This window comes from Apium graveolens, chromosome 7 (genome assembly GCF_009905375.1).
Source record: "Apium graveolens cultivar Ventura chromosome 7, ASM990537v1, whole genome shotgun sequence".
NCBI classification, from domain to species: domain Eukaryota; kingdom Viridiplantae; phylum Streptophyta; class Magnoliopsida; order Apiales; family Apiaceae; genus Apium; species Apium graveolens.
In genome coordinates this window covers 75,894,365-75,895,265 of record NC_133653.1, presented here as the reverse complement: position 1 = coordinate 75,895,265, position 901 = coordinate 75,894,365, and positions in this window count along the sequence as shown.

Genomic DNA, 901 nt, shown 5'->3' with positions numbered 1-901 from the left:
ATGAACAGTTTCTCCGTACATTGGTTCTATCGTTAAACTTATCAAACAACATTTGCATTCTTCTGCTAGGAACAATCAAATCTTTTTCGTAATAGCGGTTTCATTTGGCCTTCTAAATGAACCATACTAATTTCTAGAACAAGTATTCGTCTGGATAATCTGAATCTTATAACAAACAAGAAACTCAAGTAGTAATTGGACAACCAAGTTTTAAAACTTGTTTTATTCCAAGTAATTTTAGAAAGAAATTTGTGAAGAAAATCTCTTTTAAAAACTGTTTAAATTTTGAAAATCATACACTTGGTCGTCATTACTATATAAGTTGGTTTTCGTCCTTCTCAACTATCACAAGGAATCCAATTAGAAAAATAATCAGATAAGAGCCCATTCCTTTCCATATATCTTCTACCCCTTATTGGGTCCATTTTGCCTTCATTGGTCAACAAAACTCCAGTTAACGTTGCATACTATCTTATTCGTAACTTCACTTCTAGTCTTCCATACTGGTAACATTCCCACCCTTATCTCTTACGGTTACTAAGTATAACAAATCTATCCAGTAATCATCAGATTTATTTTATAACACAAGGTCGATTTATATCACATTACTTCTATACGTATCATGTTGGATCATATCATCATCATATAATTTTAAAAGATCTCTCGATTTCCAATCCTCTCAAATTTCTTTAAAGATCCATCTAGTTCACTTCATAAGATAATCGTGGGTGGCATACTCATTAGTAACTCCCTATAACCTGGTAGCGGCTATCTTCTGAAACACACGTATCCTCACTCTAGGTTCTTCTAACATTTCTTAATACCTCTTGTACTCACCATATGTTATAGCTTTCGAATCCATCCTTCTGGGTGTTCTTACTCCATAAGACGAGTTTTAAAT